Genomic DNA, 20,587 nt, shown 5'->3' on the forward strand with positions numbered 1-20,587 from the left:
CAACCCTATAGAAAACCTTTGGAGGGAGTTGAAAGTCCGTGTTGCCAAGCGACAGCCCCAAAACATCACTGCTCTAGAGGAGATCTGCATGGAGGAATGGGCCAACATACCAACAACAGTGAGTGCCAACCTTGTGAAGACTTACAGAAAACGTTTGACCTCTGTCATTGCCAACAAAGGATATATAACAAAGTATTGACATGAAATTTTGTTACTGACCAAATATTTATTTTCCACCATAATTTGCAAATAAATTCTTACAAAATCAGACAATGTGATTTTCTGGATTTGTTTTCTCATTTTGTCTCTCATAGTTGAGGTCTACCTATGATGTAAATTACAGACACCTCTCATCTTTTTAAGTGGTGGAACTTGCACTATTGGTGACTGACTAAATACTTTTTTGCCCCACTGTAGTTATACAGGAAAGGAAAAGAAAGGGTTAATGCATAATATAACATGAAATTCTTCATATGATTGGTTCTGGTGCGTGACGCACAGCAAGTTGTAGTCCTGGTTACAATCTAAAGAATTTAGCAAAACATAAGAATCGTCGCCATCTTATAATACATTCTTTATTCCAAAGCTGATAGTCTTTAGTTTTAAAGGAAAATTAGTATTTCAACATAAATCCAGTAGCAATGCATCAGCAATTGTGACTTCAGATTTAACACCATGAGTGTGGAGGACCAATGTTTGGCAATCAAACCAATTAGCGGGTCACTGCTGTACCCTGGACCATACCCGAGGGGGCAGGGCCCTTGCCTTTAGTGCTCCTGCAAAAGAGCCCCCGGCTCCCATCCTCACAGAGGGAGCGTGGCTCGCCAAATTCCCAGAAAGAGAGGAGTAGCAGCAGTGGTGGTTCCATCCCCCCCCCTTCCCAATTCCTATCCTTTGCTAGGGGCTATCTGGTTAAACCTTCCAGTAGCATATGCTTGTTTTAAAGATTAAATAAAATAAATTTTTTGAGAGAAGTCCTCAGTAGTTGATACCTTTTTTAATGGCTAACTCAAAAAGTTTTTTGATGACATATCGAGCTTTCGGGACTACTATAAAGGTCCCTTCATCAGGATGGTATAACACAATGTCTGAAGGTAGGCATATATATACAGAGAAATGGAGTGTTAGATGCAAAATAGATGGAAAACAGAACATAAACAGTTTTTTTAAAAAAAAACACATATATATCAGTTCGCAGGAAAGTTCTCTGGGTTTATGGCTTCTTTGATCAGTGACTGGTGTCTAGTGGTTATAAAAGGCCATAAAACCCTGGGCCCTGTTTAAACCTTGTTGGAGAGTGTTAAAGTTCACCATAAGTTTAACCTCCCATATGAGGCGATCTTTTCTGCTCTTGAAATTCCCTCAGTACCAGGATCTTCATATCCTGGGTCATATTATGATTTTCATTGCAGAAGTGTTTTGGCACAGGGAGGTCCAGTCTCTGTTCTCTAATCATATGTCTGTGTGAGTTTATCCTCATACTAAGTGACTGTCCTGTCTCACCTACATACAGGCCCTCAGGACACTTAGTACACAATATCAAATATTTAAAGATTAAGTCATGCATGTGTAAGTACACAGGGACTATACAGTGAAACTGCGAATGGCTCATTAAATCAGTCATGGTTCCTTTGATCGCTCCACCTGTTAATTGGATAACTATGAGAATTCTAGAGTTAATATGTGAAAATATCAGTGTTAGGATTCTGCCTTGTGTACCGTGTGTACTGGAATCAGGTGCCCTGAAGCAAGATGGCGGGAAGGGCTTCGCTGAACTAAGTTTCCTGTTTCCTGCAGCTGGGCTGGACTCCTGGTCACATGCCTCTGGTCACATGCCTTTTAAGGGGCGTGGTATCTTCTGCACATTGCTTGTGTATTCCGTTGGAGTTTCCTCTGGCTGACCTCAAGCTCCTAGAGCTGGCTTTATCCCGCTGGTTCCCCAATCCTGCTGGGTCTTGCAGTCCACCTCAGGATCATCTCTACTTGCTGCTGTACCCCTGCTGGGCTCCCTGACTCAGTCACCTGACTACACGTCCTTCAGCTTAGCTGCTGCACCTGGCGACTCCGCTGCCCGCACGGAAGTGCGAAAGGTCTGCGCCTGCTGTCGCTGAAGACCCCGGTGCCTATTCGTCCACCTGGTCCGCTCTCCGGGATTCCCGTCCACCGACAGACTCTATCTGCCCTGACCTCCATTTGACCTCTGCCTGGTTACGCACCGCCTTCCCGCTCTCAGCCGGCCCTCACTGTCTGCTTGTCTATCCTGTGTCAAATTTGCAATAAAGGATTGAAACCGGACCACTGGCCTCCTGCGTATCCACTCATATCGTGACAGGATACACAAGCCATCATGGAGGTCGTCACACTTCAGTCCCTAGACGCTCGCCTGAAACAGGTGAGCAGTCTCACGCAGACGCTGGCTACGGAAGTCCAGGACGTCAAGAAGCACCTGGCTCTCCTGGAGGTACAGGTCAACCAAAATGCGCAGCAGATTGGAACTGCTTTACAGGACTTAAGCGCTCGTACTCAGGCGTTGGAACATCACGTTTCCAGTGACCCCACTACGCCTCCAGCACCTATTTCGCCTAAGTTGCCCCCGTTTCGCTTTAGCGGCGATCGGGACAAGTTCAGGGGCTTCATCAATCAATGCCATTTATATTTCGGCACTCATGAAGCACAATTTCCCACAGATCACTCTAAGGTGCTGTGCATAATAATGTTACTAACCCACAAGGCCATCGCTTGGGCTAACCCCCTTATTGAGACAGACGACGATCGACTCAACAACTTTGATCAGTTTGTAGCCGCCATGACACAGATGTTTGATGACCCCCACCGGAGGGCTACGGCAGAAACCACCTTATTGGCGCTCAAACAGGGTAGACGTCCGGTTATCGATTATGTCATGGAGTTCCGGAGATGGGCGGTGGATACCACGTGGGACGCCAATGCCCAACTTCCGTTGTTCCGTAAGGGCTTATCAGGAGCTATGAAAGATGAATTGGCCCAGGCCGAGGCTCCTGACAATTTGTATGACTTCATTAATCATTGTGTCCGGATTGACGCCCGGATGTCGGAGTGCCGGCTGGAGAGATGGAAGGCTCTAAATCGCAGTAGTGACCCATCCTCATGGGCTTTCCCAAGGGAGGTTACTAGCAAGCCTTCCCAGCGGCCAGAGGCCGAACCCATGCTGGTCAACTCCTTGCAACATCGCGAGAGGAATGACCGCCGAGAGCACCGGCTGCGGGAGAAACTTTGTCTGTACTGCGGTGATCCCAGTCACATGTTATTGAACTGTCCTATACGACCTCCTAAAATGGTAGCCGCGGTAGCTGATCACGAGTTATCAGATGAGGAGTCTGTCAGTTCAGATCAGAATCTACCATTAAACGCAATTATTCAGACTGTTTCCTCTATGCTGCCTCCTCCTCGGCTCGGGAACAAGAGAACGCATTGCCTTGTGTCCATCCGCATTAAGAAGGGATCTGACTGGTTGGAGACATCGGCCATGATTGATTCCGGGGCCAGTGGAAATTTCATGGACTCCACATTTGCCGCTCAGAATAAGATTGGGATCAAGAAAAGACAGGCTCCTGTATTAATGGAGACGGTAGACGGTTCCCCCCTAGCTTCGGGTCCAGTGGATCTAGAAACAGAACCTTTACAGATCTACATCCCACCGGAACATAAGGAGACGCTGTCCTTCATGTTGATTACATCTCCTCACTTCCCCATCATTTTTGGGCTCCCCTGGCTTCAGGCGCATAATCCCTCAATTAACTGGGGAACAGGGCAGGTGACCTTTCCAACGCTGCCCCTAGTGAATGCAGCAGCTACTGAGGTACCGGCTGCCGAGTTAAATACTGCTGGTGTTCTCCCCCCGGAGTATGCGGACTTCGCAGATGTCTGTGATAAGACCAGGGCAGACTCTCTGCCTCCGCATCGGCCGTATGACTGCCCCATTGAATTGCTACCTGGAGCGGCTATTCCATTTGGACATATTTACCCGCTTGCGGGGCCGGAATTAGAGGCCTTGAAAGTTTACATCGAGGAGAATTTGGGCAAGGGATTCATCCGTCCTTCCTCGTCCCCGGCTGGGGCCCCGATATTTTTTGTCAAGAAGAAGGACGGTCCTTAAGACCGTGCATTGATTACAGAGACCTTAATAAGGTGATGGTACGTAACCGATATCTGTTACCCCTGATTCCCGAACTTCTAGAGAGGGTCCGGCATGCCAAGATCTTTACCAAACTAGACCTCCGGGGGGCTTACAATTTGCTACGCATCCGACCGGGGATGAATGGAAGACCGCATTTCGCTCCCGCTATGGGCACTTTGAGTATTTAGTGATGCCATTCGGACTATGTAACGCGCCGGCCACATTTCAGCATTTGGCCAATGACATTTTTTGAGACTTACTGGACCGTTTCGTCATCATCTACCTGGACGATATCCTGATTTTTTCCGATTCCATTGCCGATCATCAGGAGCATGTCAAGACGGTCTTGAGGCGCCTCCGGGAGAACAAGTTGTATATTAAATTGGAGAAATGTGACTTCCACACGACTAAAGTTCAATTCCTGAGCTATATCCTTTCACCTCAAGGTATTAGCATGGACGATAGCAAGGTCCAAGCTGTGCTCAACTGGCCGGTTCCCAAATCCATCAAGGAGATTCAGCGGTTCATTGGCTTTGCCAATTTCTATAGACGCTTTATTAAGAACTTTTCGGAAATTGTGGCCCCTATCACTAAACTGACAAGAAAAGCAGCATCTTTTAGCTGGACTCCACAAGCCCAGGAGGCCTTTGACAGACTTAAGGACAAGTTCACATCGGCACCAGTATTGGTACACCCTGACCCGGCTCGCCCTTTCATAGTCGAGGTGGATGCCTCCGATTCAGCTGTCAGAGCCATACTGTCCCAGAGGGTCGGGGAGAAGGAGTTGTTGCATCCCTGTGCTTTCTACTCCCGGCAACTTTCTGCGGCGGAACAGAATTATGATATCGGGAATAAAGAACTGTTAGCTATCATTTCGGCCTTTAAGGAGTGGAGGCACCTTCTGCAAGGGACCTCTCAGCAGATTATTGTGTTAACAGACCACCGGAATTTAGAATTTGTGCGGTCCGCCAGGTGTTTGTCTCCCCGGCAGGCGCTTATTTTTGACTCGTTTTAATTTCTTGATTTTTTACAGGCCAGGCTCGCGGAACGGGAAGGCGGATGCCTTGTCCCGTATGTTTGCAGAGGGAGCCACAGCAGAGGTCCCTACGAGGACGATTGTTCCAGATTCTAATTTTGTGGCGGTGTTGCATGATCGGGACCTGTTGAACAACATTAAGGAGGCATACAAGACGGACCCCTTCCTTGCTCAGCCATCTACGGACGTGTCATTAAGGTTCAAGAACCACGTATGGATGGTGGGGCAGCGCCTGTATGTTCCAGAAGGGGCACGCTTGAAGGTCTTGAAATTTCTTCATGATTCCAGGTTGGCCGGGCATACGGGAACTCAGAAGACGCAAGAGCTGGTCGGGCGATTCTTCTGGTGGCCGGAACTCCTAGGGGACGTTAAGAAGTATGTCCAATCCTGTGAAGTGTGTGCCAGGAACAAGGTGCCACGATCCGCACCTACGGGCCTTCTACAACCCCTGCCGGTCCCTTCACGTCCTTGGGGGTCTATATCTATGGACTTCATTGTGGAGCTTCCAGTTTCCAAGGGGAGGAACACGATCCTCATGGTGGTGGACCGTCTGACGAAGGCGGCACATTTCATTCCTTGCACAGCGCTACCATCAGCCAAAGAGACAGCGGATTTAGTTGTAGAAAATGTGTTTCGCCTGCATGGAGTCCCGGACGACATAATTTCTGATCGGGGGGTCCAGTTCACCGCAAGGTTCTGGCGGGCTTTCTGTGCAGCTCTTGGAATTCAGGTACAACTATCTTCTGCCTTCCACCCGCAGACCAACGGACAGACAGAATGGACGAACCAGACGTTGGAGCAGTACTTACGTTGTTATATTTCACAGCTGCAAGATGACTGGGTCCAGCTACTACCTTTAGCAGAGTTCTGTTATAACAATACACAGAGTTCTTCCACGAAGACGTCGCCATTTTATGCGAACTTGGGATATCATCCAAAGGTCGTGCCGAGACTGACTGTGGTCCGGTTCCCGCTGTTTCGGAGAGGGTGGCTACATTGCAGCAGGAGCTGGAGGTCCTGAAACAAACACTGTTTGCAGCCCAGGAACGTTACAAGAGAGCAGCAGATCGACACCGGCGACCAGCCCCGACGTTCAAGGTGGGCGATGCAGTCTGGCTTTCCACCAAGAACTTAAAACTCAAGGTCCCATCGAGGAAGTTGGCTCAAAAATTAATGGGTCCCTACAGGGTTGTGGCTCTAGTGGGTGCGGCGGCTTGTCGATTACGGCTACCGAAGACAATAAAGATTCATCCGGTATTCCACATTTCCTTACTGAAGACCGTAGTTCCGAATCCTTTTCCTGGACGTACACCTGCTCCACCGGGTCCGGTCGAAGTGGAGGGCCAGGAGCACTTTCTGGTAGAGAAGATCGTGGATTCCAGAATATTTCGGAACAGGCTGCAGTATTTGATCAAGTGGCAAGGATACCCGTCTGAAGACAACTCCTGGGAGCCACCAGCCAACATCAACGCCCCTCGTCTGATCGCTCAGTTCCATCAGAGGTACCCTAGGAAGCCAGGTCCTGGGCCGTCCAGAGGCCGTCCTTAGGGTGGGAGTACTGTTAGGATTCTGCCTTGTGTACTGTGTGTACTAGAATCAGGTGCCCTGAAGCAAGATGGCGGGAAGGGCTTCGCTGAACTAAGTTTCCTGTTTCCTGCAGCTGGGCTGGACTCCTGGTCACATGCCTCTGGTCACATGCCTTTTAAGGGGCGTGGTATCTTCTGCACATTGCTTGTGTATTCCGTTGGAGTTTCCTCTGGCTGACCTCAAGCTCCTAGAGCTGGCTTTATCCCGCTGGTTCCCCAATCCTGCTGGGTCTTGCAGTCCACCTCAGGATCATCTCTACTTGCTGCTGTACCCCTGCTGGGCTCCCTGACTCAGTCACCTGACTACACGTCCTTCAGCTTAGCTGCTGCACCTGGCGACTCTGCTGCCCGCACGGAAGTGCGAAAGGTCTGCGCCTGCTGTCGCTGAAGACCCCGGTGCCTATTCGTCCACCTGGTCCACTCTCCGGGATTCCCGTCCACCGACAGACTCTATCTGCCCTGACCTCCATTTGACCTCTGCCTGGTTACGCACCGCCTTCCCGCTCTCAGCCGGCCCTCACTGTCTGCTTGTCTATCCTGTGTCAGATTTGCAATAAAGGATTGAAACCAGACCACTGGCCTCCTGCGTATCCACTCATATCGTGACAATCACTGATCAAATTTTATCTGTACAGACCCAAGGTATATCAGTGATGGAAGTGATCATCATCTCCGCTGTGCCACCACATATATTTAAAAAGTAGTTTAAATTATTTTTAGAATTTTTTGCAATATTTGTATTTTTTGGGATCAAAGAGCACATTATTTAAATATAATAATAAAAACTAAGAGCTTTATCTTTAATGATGTTCCAATAAACTCAAGATGAAGATTTGGCTCCAGATTAATCATCAACAATTAAAACTGGAACACTGAACCCTCAGGACTTCTTTCCGCAAGTGTATTGTGTATTTGATGAGTAGCTTCTTATAAGATGTGTCACAACTTTATACCATTGATTTACATCAAGTTTCCTCTGTTGAGTAGAAATTCAATTTTTGTGTGTGACTTTTTTTTAAGAAACTTTGATAAAGTTAAAAACTAGAGATGAGCGAACACTGTTCGGAACAGCCGTTCTGAACAGCACGCTCACAGCACGCTCCCATAGAAATGAATGGAAGCGGCCGGCACGCAGGGGGTTAAGCGGCCGGCCGCCGGCAAAGTCTGCGTGCCAGGTGCTTCCATTAATTTCTATGGGAGCAGGCTGTTCGGATCGGCTCATCTGAACAGTGTTTGCTCATTTCTATTAAAAACTAATAACTTTTATGTTTAGGATTGCTACATTATACAAAATGTATGTGTAATTAATAGAGATGAGTGAACAGTAAAGTGTTTGATATTCGATATTCGTTTCGAGTAGCCACTCAATATTCGACTACTCAAATCGAATATCAAATCCTATTATAGTCTATGGGGGGAAAATGCTCGTTTCAGGGGTAGGCAACATTCGATCAAACTACACTTACCAAGTCCGCGAGTGAGGGTCGGGCTGCATCCTCCGAGAAGTCTTCTCCTTGCAGCGTCACTGCGGCATCTTCTGGCTCTGAATTCACTCTGCCAGGCATCGGGCCTGGGCAGAGCCGACTGCGCATGCCCGCACTACAAGAAAATGGCCGCTTACAGTCAAAGCGGCCATTTTCTTGTAGCGCGGGCATGCGCAGTCGGCTCTGCCCAGGTCCGATGCCTGGCAGAGTGAATTCAGAGCTGGAAGACGCCGCGGGGAAGCTGCACGGAGAAGACTTCTAAAGGTAGGAGAAGAACCAGCGTTGATTGGCCGACTGTATAGCATTCGGCCAATCAATGCTGGTTCTGCATTGAACTTTTCCATTCGAATAGCGAATGGTACTCGATCGAGTATGAGTATTTCAAATACCGTAGTATTCGATCGAATACCTACTCGATCGAATACTACTCGCTCATCTCTAGTAATTAAATGTATAGTATATTAAAGAGAACCTTTTGTTATGACAGACCTATTATAATAAATGAGAATTCTGAAGACAATCAAGTTTTTTTTTTTTTTTTTTAATATTTCCTACCCACTTAATAACATGGTACAAAAACAAACATTTTCCTAAATGACAATACTAATGTAAGTAACTGTTACTTGTAGGAACAATTACATTTGGGGGGGGGGAGTGCAATTCCTAATTCAGTGAAAGTAACTGATGTTATTACATGATTCTTTCCAATTAATCAATTTATCAACTGTGATAAGGATCATGTCGGAGCCTGTGACCCTTGTTTTTGACTGTAAGGGTGAATTCACACTGAGTAAATGCTAGCTTATTCTGAACGTAAAACACGTTCAGAATAAGCGGCGTCTAAAGCAGCTCCATTCATTTCTATGGGAGCGGGGATACGAGCGCTCCCCATAGAAATGAATGGGCTGCTTCTTTCACTGCGAGCAGTCCCATTGAAGTGAATGGGGAGTGCCGGCGTATACGGCAAGCTCTGCTCATGCCGGAGCGTACACGCCGGCACTCCCCATTCACTTCAATGGGACTGCACGGAGTGAAAGAAGCAGCCCATTCATTTCTATGGGGAGCGCTCATATGCCGGCCGGCTCCCATAGAAATGAATGGAGCTGCTTTAGACGCCGCTTATTCTGAACGTGTTTTACGTTCAGAATAAGCTAGCGTTTACTCAGTGTGAATTCACCCTAAGACCAGGCCCCACATTGCAAAAACGCAGTGTTTTCCAGCACAGCAAAAAATACTGCATTTTACAATACATGCAAATTGGGTGGTACTATGGCTAATCCCATTCACAAATTACAGAAAAAAAATCTGCAGCGGAAAAGCTGTAATTGCAGAAATATCGCAGAAGAAAACTCTGCGAGTGCGTAATAAAAAACGCTATGGGAAAAAATGTTATGTGTTTATGCCGCAGTCTGTTCTGTATTGTTTTTTTTTTTTTTTGTTTTTTTTCTGTGGCTAAAAATGGCAAATCTGCAACAAAAAAACACTATGTTTCCACAACCTAAGGCCAGTTGCAGACAACCATGTTGCAACCAGCCTGCCGTGCTTCCATGTCTCCTTTCATTAAATGAATAGGAGCCAAGGAAGCACAGGTCACAAATTAGGACAGGAATAGGACCTGTTCTATATTTTGTGGCTTGGACTGTTGGCCCATGCAAAGGACTGCGAAATTCACGGTCGTGTGTCTGGGCCAGTAGAAAAGAATGGGTTAGTGTGCTATCTGTGAAATACACAGACAGCACAATGACCCACAACATTGGTAGTCTGCAAGGGGCCTAAGGAATAAATTAAATGGTTTGACCATAGCTGTCAATCCCCACTTCAACACTCACTATAGTACTATCCAGCAAACTAAACTGGACAGTGAGAGCAATAGCTCTCAAGGGGACAACAATCAAGTGACTTGAGGACAAAGGACTAAACCAGTCCTTTGTATAGCTAAAATGATGGTTTAGCAACATAACTCTACTTTGTATTTATTAGGTGCTATATACAGTATATATATACATATATATATATATATATATATATATATATATATATATATATATATATATATATATTACATAATTAAACCTTTTTCTTTTTCATTTTAGAATACACTTCCACCACTACAGATGGTCAGGCCAGAACATCACCTTGGTGTCTTTGGTGAGGACCCTGATGAAAAAGTTTAAGAAGTCCTGGGCTACACAATAGTCTATTCCATGGGACATGCATCAGAGGCAGCTCAGGGTGTGCATTGAGAAAATTACATAAAAAGAAGCAAAAAATTGGAGCATAAACAGTAAAGTAAGTATTTTCAAAGTTAACTTTTAATACAGATGTAAACTGTCAAGTTACACTTTCCATTTGTTAATGCAATTTATACCCTGAGATCTCAAGTGACATTTTGTTTTCAGTATCTGTGAACTGAACATCTGTACCAGAAATGTAGGAAAGCTGCCAGGTATCGCCACTACAGAGTGCTAATACACAACAGCCGCATGTTATTTCACATTCCATGTGCCAGAGAAGCAGCAGCTGCCACAGTTGTCCCTTACATAAGCGAAGTGATAGGTTTGGATTGAAAATGTTGGTATACATTGTAATAATAGACTTGCGTTAGATAGGTATTTTCACAATGAAAGAGGTCCAGCATTCAATGCATTCAATGCATACTGTATGTAAATATAGTATATGTAAAGCCCATAAGCTCCTGCATAGACATGCCTATCATCTTACTGTATTCTGTGCTATATAAAGTGGTAACCTTCTAAGCTAAACCTAGTGGCAGCAGCAGGCTAAAAGAATTTTTATCATCTAACTCTTATCTGCGCAGTAAAGATTAATTAAAAAATTAAGCTATAAAGATTAATGTTAAAAAAATAAGCAGCGCAGAATTCCTGCATATAAAAACATCCTGGCGTTAAAGTGGAAGAATAATGGCATTCGCTATAGGCAAGATAGACATTTTTAGGGCTGTTCCATTTTTAGCTATCTTGTGGTAAGTGATTGCAAAATCTCTGATAATATTAGCAGCTTTCCATGACATCTCATAGTACCTCAAATTTGTAAAACAAAAATTTAAGCTGCTTGTTCAGAAGCGCCATGTAAGGAGAAGAGGATAATAATAATAATAATAAATTTTATTTATATAGCGCCAACATATTCCGCAGCGCTGTACAATTTGTAGGGTTCAAATCCAGACAGAAAGATACATTACAAAGAAAATCATTTCACACAATGGGACTGAGGGCCCTGCTCACAAGAGCTTACAATCTATAAGGTAGAGGGGGTGACACAAGAGGTAGCAGGGGCGGCATTGCTTATGCAGAGGTCAGACACTTTTGTAATAGAGGTGACTGTCATTGCATAAACATAAGACTTTATGAGCAGTTGACAGTCGTGTCCTGTAACATGTGGATGGAGCTTGGACAGAAAGTTATCCTTAGATGACATCATATCATGTGGGGAAGTGTGGGAGCGGAGACAGAGGAGGGTTAAGGGTTTACGTTAGACATTGTGATAGGCCTGTCTGAAAAGATGCGTCTTTAGTTTGCGTTTGAAACTGTAGAAATTGGGAGTTAATCTGATTGTCCGGGGTAGAGCATTCCAGAGAAGTGGTGCAGCTCGGGAGAAGTCTTGTATACGAGCGTGGGAGGTTCTGATAATAGAGGATGTAAGTGTTAGGTCATTGAGTGAGCGGAGAGCACGGGTTGGGCGGTAGACAGAGAAGAGGGAGGCAATGTAGGGAGGGGCGGCATTATGGAGAGCTTTGTGGATGAGAGTGATAACTTTATATTTTATTCTATAATGAATAGGCAGCCAGTGTAGTGACTGGCACAGACCAGAGGCATCGCTGTAGCGTCTAGCCTGATAGATGAGCCTGGCCGCTGCATTCAGAATAGATTGTAGAGGGGAGAGTTTAGTGAGGGGAAGACCGATTAGTAAGGAGTTACAGTAGTCAAGGCGAGAATGAATCAGAGAGAGAATAAGTGTCTTTAGTGTATCTCTGGTAAGGAAAGGGCATATTCTGGAGATGTTTTTGAGGTGGAGGTGACATGAACGTGCGAGTGATTCAATATGAGGGGTGAAGGAAAGGTCTGCATCAAACATGACCCTGAGGCAGCAGGCCTGCTGCCTAGGAGTTATAGTAAGGCCTGAGACTGCAATGGATATATCAGGGACAGATCTATTAGATGGTGGAAACAGTAGTAGTTCAGTCTTGGAGAGATTTAGTTTCAGATAGAGTGAGGACATGATATTTGAGACAGCAGAGAGACAGTTGCTAGTGTTCTGTATGAGTGCAGGGGTGATGTCCCGGGAAGATGTGTATAATTGGGTGTCATCAGCATAAAGATGGTACCTGAAGCCAAATCTGGTGATGGTTTGTCCAATGGGGGCTGTGTAGAGAGAAAAGAGCAGGGGGCCTAGGACCGAGCCCTGAGGAACCCAAACAGCAAGGGAAAGCGGGGAGGAAACAGAGCCCGCAAATGATACACTGAAAGTGCGGTCTGAGAGATAAGAGGAGAACCAGGAGAGCGCAGTGTCATTGAGGCCAACTGAGCGGAGCATAGTGAGGAGGAGATGATGATCAACAGTGTCAAAGGCTGCAGAGAGGTCCAGAAGAATAAGAAGAGAGAAGTCACCATTGGATTTAGCCATTAGGAGATCATTGGAGACTTTTGTGAGAGCCGTTTCAGTAGAGTGCAGAGCACGGAAACCAGATTGTAAGGGGTCAAGCAGAGAGTTAGCAGAGAGATAGCGGATTAGACAAGAATAGACCAGGCGTTCCAAGAGTTTAGAGATGAAGGGGAGGTTAGAGATGGGTCGATAGTTAGCAGCACAGGATGGGTCCAGGGAGGGTTTTTTCAACAGCGGAGTTATAACAGCATGCTTGAAGGAGGATGGGAAGATTCCAGAAGAGAGAGAGAGGTTAAATATTTTAGTAAGGTAAGTTGTGACAGCAGGGGACAGAGATTGGAGAAGGTGTGAGGGGAAGGGATCACTACTGCAGGTTGTAGGGTGAGATGAAGAAAGTAGTTGGGAGACTTCCTCTTCTGTAACAGGTTCAAAAGATGAGAATGGACAGGCTGAAGTGCGGTTGATGAGGTTATCAATGCCACCTGGGGCTTGGACAGTAATTTCCTGACGGATCTTGTCAATTTTATAATGGAAATAAGTGGCAAGGTCATCGGCACTAAGGTCTACAACTTAAATGTAAAAAAAAAAAAAAAAGTACATTGTGATCCCTATATGGGGCTCACAATCTACACTTAAAAAAAAAATTAAAAATGAGTGAAATCCGTGCAAACCTCATAGCTTGAAAGTAGACTTCCTGCATTATCTATTTGGTAAAAGGAAAATGTTTGTTTTGGTACCGTGTTAAAACGTCATATTCTGTCATCATTATGAGTTAGCCATTAAAAAAGGTATCACCTACTGAAGAAAGAAGCTCAGAGGAAGCTTTGAAACGTCATATTCTGTCATCATTATGAGTTAGCCATTAAAAAAGGTATCACCTACTGAAGACTTGCAAAGTTTTTTTGTTTTTTATGTATTATCTATGACAGTTTTCTGGCATAAATGATATTACATCTAGTGATAGTATATCTTCAACACAACCCCTTTATAGGAAAGTGGCGTGGGTGGTTCAAAAACACCAGTTGTAACAATTTGTCTTTGAATTTTAATGAATTATATTTTTTTAAATGTAGATTGTGAGCCCCACATAGAGCTCACAATGTACTTTTTTTTTCTCCCCCTATCAGTATGTCTTTGGAATATGGGATGGAAATCCATGCAAACATGGGGAGAACATACAAACTCCTTGCAGATGTTTTTTTGCCCTTAGCCCTTAGCCCTTGAACATCAGAACCCAGTGCTGCAAGGCTGCAGTGCTAACCACTGAGCCACTGTTTGACCCAGCCTATATGAATATCCACAACCAGTATGGGGATGTTCAGGTACAAGGCTTGTGGCTCCATTGTTCTGGAAATTGGGTTCTCCCAGTATACGGACCAATTTAATGGTAAATTATATGTACTTTTCTTATACTGACATATATAAAGTCATGCTCTGGATTCATACTGTTGTGGACAATGTTTTCCTGTCTCTGATTCTCAGTTGTTTATATACTGTATAATATTAATAATAACTAAATTTTCCTTACTTTTGACTGCTACTGCGCTGCTGTAAATGAGACTTTTGCTTGTCTACTTCATCATTTGCTCTGTCAGGTATTCTCCAAAATTCGACTTGGTACTGGTTCACAATAAAATGTTTCTTTGTATGCCTGCTAAAAGCTCCGGCTTGGATATCCATCAAATCTATTCCATTTGTATTATATAATGCATTCTGTTCTAAGAAGAGAAAATAACTGGAATGATTCAATGTTGGATTTTTATTAGTATGCAATCAATTGCTGCAGCATGGAGAGTGTATGAGTCGCATTTGAAAGGTATTATGGAAACATGAGAGCCTGGAGCCAGAGCTGCGATGTTCTCTGCTGCTTTACTACACTGGACAGAGAATAATGGATTCAGGAAATGAAACTTTTTTTCCCCTTTATTACAAAATCTTTCCCCCCCTACCTCAGGCATAAGGCAACGGAATGCATAGTCTTTTCTCTTTTTAGGATTACTATGAACATTAACGCAAATTTTCTGCACAGTTTGGAAAAAGTTATTGTAAGGCAGAAAATATTTTGTCAATGACATGCAAAGAATAGAATAAAAAACATAATACGATTATTCTATTGTATAATGTGATTGGGCGGGGGAGGGATTTGCTGTTACCTGTAGCGTATAGTTGCAGTGTGAAAGATAACAACTTTTATAATGTGGTGTGCAGCTGCTTCATTCTTTTCTTCCGACTCTATCTTATTTTCTGTAATGAAATCTCCTTGTCCATGGAGAGAGTTATATGACTTTAACATAGCATTCTCCCCTCGACAGGAAACCGATGCTAACAATGATAGTCCTTAGTGGCCATTACAATAGACTACTTTTAAAGGGGTTGTCTCATGGGCAAATGGATGCCTTAAAGGGATGCTTAGGAACCTCCTCCATTAGTCACGATCTGAGTTGAGCTGTCTGTAAACTGTATGACTTGGAACTTTCAAGCCGATGGTAATCTTTTAATATTTATTTCTTCTGCAGCAATAATAGTTGATCTATGGAACGCGTGGATGCCACATATGCAGTAATGAGCTGATTTGGTTCCTTTGTTCTGGCTCTTCTTGTATCCTGTTTGCATAAAACTGCCCATAGACCAAAGTATAATTTGCAACCAAGGTGCAAAGGTACGTGACTGCTGGACACATGGACAGCTGCCTTCTTGGGTACAACAAAAGTTCAGATACGTGAACACTCAACTAGTTGGATCCTTGTTCCCCTAAAGGCAGATGTCAGAGGTTATCTGAGGACTTCCAAACTACTTAGGTTCTGAATTTGTCCTAACATGAGTTAATATGATGGGAACCACCTCTGTGCACCTCTGATCTCAGGACATAGTGAGCTTTGGAAGCTTTGGATTAGATCTTTTTTTGCCCTTATAATTCTTGCTGTATGAGGAGTGTGCAGAGCTTAGATACAGTCGACTACACTTTCAGCCTTCTTTTTACCTTGCGTCTATCCTGCTTTCATTTCTATTATCTCCATGTTTTTACAATTGTATTTTCAATTGTCAGCTGAGACGGTTCATTACTCCGTATTGTGCAGGAGGATATTCGAGAGAGGACTACATTACCCCGGATGAATGCATGTCTTGACCGTCTCTCTCTTGTTTCCCCTCAATGAGTCAAGCTCAAGAGATTTCTGTTTAGCAGGTTAGACGGTGAGATTCAGGCACAATATGAATGTTGGCAGCTGGCAGAAGACCTGTTGTAATTTGTAGGAACAGCTGTAGAAATACCAGATGTTCCTCGTACTTGGCATTCAGGAAGCTTCCTGAATTAACAGGGGAATACATGGTAACAGGAAATTAATATAAACATGAATATCTCATAATTCCACCTAATGAACTAAAAATGAACAAATTCTGCTCCTATTACACCATACTCATTTTGAGGCTGCTAAAGGGTCCGTTAGAAGAATTATGTCCATGTGGATGTGTAAAGGTCACTAATTAATTAATCCCGGTTGTATGAATTAGGACTATGTCAGAAACGTGTTGGCGTGGAAAATAGGACAATTAGTGTGGACAAGCCCAATACACTATAGAGTAGTCTCAGCGCATGAAACCAAGCAGATGTAGTGACAGAAATAAAATAATGAAAACAGTCTTCTTATGGTCATTAATGTAATTTCCAAATATTATCCAACATATATAAGTATATGTCAAAAGAATATCGAACCCCATTATTGTCTATGGGGAAAAACCGTTCGTTTCAGGGGAAACCCAAATTCGACTCAGAAGGGTCACCAAGTCCACTATGACACCTCAGCAAATGAGGACAACACCTCTGCAATGCAACTGGGACAGCAGGGGAAGTGTGCCTGGGGGCATCTAACAAGCACAAGTCACAGTTTTATCCCAACATCACAGCCTATCAACTACACACTTTCCACACTCAAACCCAAATGTTATGCTAAAGAAACATTACCAAGCACCCCTTTAAATCACGTTGCCCAAGACAACCACAGATGGAATAGGCAATGGGAAATCCAACAGTACCCACCCTTAACTGTCATTGTGTATGTGTGTGATGTGGTAAGACCTTCAAAAATTCACTTTTTTAGCCCTTAACGTGAGCCCTTCCAAATTAAGTTAGGGGCCCTTAAGTTGAGCTACCAGCAGAGATTGAGGCCCCCTTGAGGTGACTTCAGCCTTTTACCAGCAGAGTTTTAGGCCCTTTAATTTAGTTCAACCTTCCATCAGCAGAGTTTTTACCCTTTGGGTGAGTTGAGCCTTGCACCAGCAGACTGTTAGCCCCTTTAAAATTGTTAGCCCCTAAAACAGTGGTTCCAGAACCATCACTCTCATTGTGTGGGATTGATGCAGTGGATTGGACTGAGGACCCAGACATTGACCTTGATTGTGATTGGGAAATTGATAACATTTTGGCATCAAGTCCTGGGGGTAAATTTTATTTAGAGGACCACAAAGGTGGAGAATTGGCTGCAACCACTACTACCGGTAATGGTCCCCTAATATCGCACTCTACATTACCTCTACAGGGTTCTGATCAGGTATTAATAGTCCAAACCACATGCTCCAGTACTTTAGATGTAGATCAGAAACCACTTTTCCTTCGAAGACTAGATTTAACCAAGCTTCATCATCATCATCATCATCATCCTGCTGAGATGGAGCCACTAAAGCAGGGGTAGGGAACCTTTGGCTCTCCAGCTGCTGTGAAACTACCACTCCCAGCATGCTCCATTCACTTCCATGGCAGTTCCAAGAACAGCAAAGCAAGTATGCATGCTGGGAGTTGTAGTTTTGCAACAGCTGGAGAGCCGTACGTTCCCTACCCCTGCACTAAAGGAAACCTTGCCAACCAAGGCATGTTCTGGAGCTGCGACTGAGCCAAATCTAAACACAGAGTCCTTTGGAACTGAACAAAATTCACCAGCAGTGTTTTTGGCCCTTGGAGTGAGTAGAGCCTTGCAACAGCAGTGTTTTTGGCCCTTGAGGTTAGTTTAGTCTTGCACCAGCAGTGTTTTTGGCCCTTGGAGTGAGTAGAGTATTGCACCAGCAGTGTTTTTGGCCCTTGCGCTGAGTTGAGCCTTGCACCAGCAGTGTATTTGGCCCTTGAAGTTAGTTGAGCCTTGCACCAGCAGTATTTTTGGCCCTTGGAGTGAGTAGAGCCTTGCACCAGCAGTGTTTTTGGCCCTTGGAGTGAGCAGAGCCTTGCGCCAGCAGTGTTTTTGGCCCTTGGAGTGAGTAGAGTATTGCAACAGCAGTGTTTTTGGCCCTTGAGGTGAGTTAAGCCTTTAAACAGCAGTATTTTTTGACCTTCAGGTGAGTTGAGCTATGCACCAGCAGTGTATTATTTCTTGGCCCTTGGGTGACTAGAGCCATGCAGCAGCAGTGTTTTATTTTTTGGCCCTTGGGGGAGCCCTAAAAAATTATTTTGCAGGCCCTTGGGCTGGAGCCCTAAAAAATTGCTTTGCAAGCCCTTGGGGGTATCCATGAAAAATTAATTAATTTTTTTTAAAAATTAAAGTTTTTTAACAATTACGTTAGGGTGAAGGGGCTGGGGTTGGAGGAGGAGGAGGAGGATAAGTGAATTGGGTGCTGGCAGCCCCTCTCCAGTACTTGGACTGTGGACTTGATACCCAGCTGGATATCCAAGTCCTCGCCCACGTCCTCGCCCACGTCCCCTGCTGCTACCGATGAGGAGCACGGCTGGTAGCCCCTCTCCAGTACCTGGACTGTGGACTGGATACCCAGCTGGATATCCACGTCCGTGTCCTTGCCCACGTCCTCTGCTGCTACCCTGCTGCATAATTGGCAAGTTCACTGTATGTTTCTCACATTGAGATCAAGCTCTCCCTATCACTCCAAAATGAAAATTAGATGAAGATGGCCAACACTATTCTTATGTATCAGAGGTCACATGTTTTCGGCAGCCAATGGGTTTTTCCATTTTTTTTTCAATGCCTACGTTGTCGTAGTTCCTGTCCCACCTCCCCTGCACAGTTATTGCTGCAAAAAACGCGCCAGTGAAGGTGAGAGGGGATACAAATTTTTACTGCGTTTGCCGTGTGTTATTCGATTTGAATCAAATATATCGAACAGCCTGAATACCATATGACCATCCGCAATAGTAATGTATAGAATCTCACATAGATGACAATACACTTGTATTGCCGTCTATGGGACTTGCAATCAAATGATTGCAGGTTCAAGTCCCTGGGGGGGAGGGGGGCAATAAATGAGAGAAAAAGAAAAAAGTTTTAAAAAATAAAATAAATAAAGGTACTTTTCAGTTATCGGGCCACTAAGAGACATAATACTGAGTGCAGGGGCCACTAATGGACATAATACTGTGTGCAGGGGCCACTAATGGACATAATACTGTGTGCAGGGGCCACTAAGGGACAGCGCGCAGGAATGCGGAGGAGGGAGTCGGTCGACGTCTTCGGTGTCGGTCAGGGAGGGGAGGGCCATGTCAAAAGTTCGCCACGGGGCCCCGCCATTCCTAGTTACACCACTGCCTACACCGTGGCTTGCTCCTTCACCAAAATCTTGCATATGTGCTGACTATAATGAGCGTTTTCCCAATATCACCTTTAGTACTGTGTATGCCCTAATAGCTCCATCGCCAGTTCATGCACAGTACTAAGTTAAGATAAGATAAAATAATCCCTTAATAGTCCCACAGAGGGGAAATTTCAGTATGTTATAGCAGCATAGTAATACAGATACAGGATAATACACAGTAATATATTACGGAAGTAGACACACATATGCTGAGAAGAGAAGATATACTAGGAGTCCACAGCAGCTAAGGAGGAGAAGAAAGAAAGAAGGAAGACTTCAGAATCATTTAGTTTTCTGGGCAGAGTGATCTTCACTTGGTCTGATGTAGATTATGTAGCCTGATCATGGTTGGGAGGAAGAACTTGCGATAGTGCTCCTTCTCACACTTGGTGTGAAGCAGACGGTCACTTACAGTGCTGCCAAGTGCCATCAAGGTCTCATACATGCGGTGGGATTTGTTATCCCGCATGGAGCTCAACACGTACAGTATCCCTGGTTGATATACTGCTCCCCCAGCAGGCCACACCAAAGAAGATGGCTGAAGCAACCACAGAGTTGAAAAAGGCACTAAGAAGTGGCCCCTGGACTCCAAAGGCCCTCAGCCTCCTGAGCAGGTAGAGTTTGCTGTGACCCTTTCTGTGCAGTGCCTGCAGGTGATCAGCCCAGTCTAGTTTATTATTGAAGAGCACACCCAGGTACTTATAGATCTTGACTATCTCAATGCATGTCCCTTGGATCTCCACCGGGATCAGAGCACTTCTCCGTTTACTAAAGTCCACCACCATATCCTTGGTCTTCCGGGCATTAATCCTGAGGTGGTTCAGCTGGCATTATTCAACAAAATCCTGGTTTAACTCTCTGTATTCCCTATTGTCACCATCAGTGATGAGGCCTACTATTGCAGAGTCATCAGAGTACTTCTGTAATTAACAGCTGGATGAGTTGTGCCTAAAGTCAGCGGTGTACAGTATGAAAAGATATGGGGCAAGAACTGCACCTTGTGGTGCCCCCGTACTACAGATCACAGTGTTAGACACACAGTCCCGGGCTCTCACACATTGAGGTCAGTTTGTGAGGTAGTCTAGGATCCAGTTGGACAGGTGGTGGTATACTCCACCAAGGTTCAGCTTCTCCC

This window comes from Leptodactylus fuscus, chromosome 6 (assembly GCF_031893055.1).
Source record: "Leptodactylus fuscus isolate aLepFus1 chromosome 6, aLepFus1.hap2, whole genome shotgun sequence".
Classification (NCBI taxonomy): Eukaryota; Metazoa; Chordata; class Amphibia; order Anura; family Leptodactylidae; genus Leptodactylus; species Leptodactylus fuscus.